Genomic DNA, 1,102 nt, shown 5'->3' on the forward strand with positions numbered 1-1,102 from the left:
ACTGCCTCTCAATGAATTTACCTTGTAATATTTGTATCATGGATAGAATCATGTAAGTCTAGTTTATTTCGTTTTCAAAGAACGTATTTTTAAATAGTTAAATAAAGACTGTGAATTTGACAGACATACGCAATTACATATGTATTGAAAAAGTCACATTTACAGATGCGAATACATATCGTGTAAGAACACCTTAACCATCATTATGAGCTCAAACAAGTAAGAAAGTCTAAGTTCGGGTGGAGCCGAACATTAAATACCCGGCGCAAGTATTAAATATATATTTTTTCACCTTTCCGAAAGCTACCGCTAGATGGTAAGCCGGGGTGTATTAATTTTGAGTAAATTAGCGTCCTTAAATTTCAAAATATTGTAGTTTCAAGCATTTCTGAAATTTACGGTTATGTGAAAAGCGGCCGTAATTTTAGTCCGATTTCAATAATTTTCAACGTTTTGCTTTTATGTGGCAAGCACAATAGCCATACCGAGTTTGGTATAAATTGATAGAACGGTTACCGATATACATATATGTGATCATAAGTGGGCGGTGCCACGCCCATTTTCCTAAATTTTACCAAAAACGTATTTCTTGGTAAAGAATTGTTGCAGGCATCAATTTTGAATAAATTAGCGTTAATATTTACTGATTCATCGAAGATTTTGTATTTCTCTAAATTACCGTTATATGGGATGTGGGCGTGGTTATTGTCCGATTTTTTAAATTTTCGGCCATTTAGTATGCTGTATCAAGGCCAACAACTGTGCCAAGTTTGGAAGAAATCGGTGCAGCGGTTACCAAGATATACACATGTAACCATAAGTGGGCGTGGCTACGCCCATTTTCCAAAAAATTTGTAATATTCTTATTTTTCGTCTGAAAGTTATTGTAAATATCAATTTTGAGTGAATTATCTTCAGTAGTTACTAAAATATCGCTGTTTTCGTATTTCTGGAAATTACCGTTATATGGGAAGTGGCCGTGGTTACAGTCCGATTTAGCCCATTTTCAATACCAACCAACCTTGGATTAAGGGAAACCTACATACCAAATTTCGTTGAGATATCTCAATTTTTGCTTCGAGTTATCGTGTACACGGACGGA

At 34.9% G+C, this 1,102-nt stretch overlaps 1 protein-coding gene across 1 annotated transcript in view; it reads left to right on the top strand.

Annotated features, from left to right (window-relative positions):
- LOC118736875 (two pore potassium channel protein sup-9) overlaps nucleotides 1–1,102 on the top strand; it is a 57,548-nt gene that overhangs the window by 4,415 nt on the left and 52,031 nt on the right. The window lies entirely within an intron of this gene.

Source organism: Rhagoletis pomonella, unplaced genomic scaffold (genome assembly GCF_013731165.1).
Source record: "Rhagoletis pomonella isolate Grant_MI unplaced genomic scaffold, Rhpom_1.0 Rhpom_scaffold_00004, whole genome shotgun sequence".
Lineage (NCBI taxonomy): Eukaryota > Metazoa > Arthropoda > Insecta > Diptera > Tephritidae > Rhagoletis > Rhagoletis pomonella.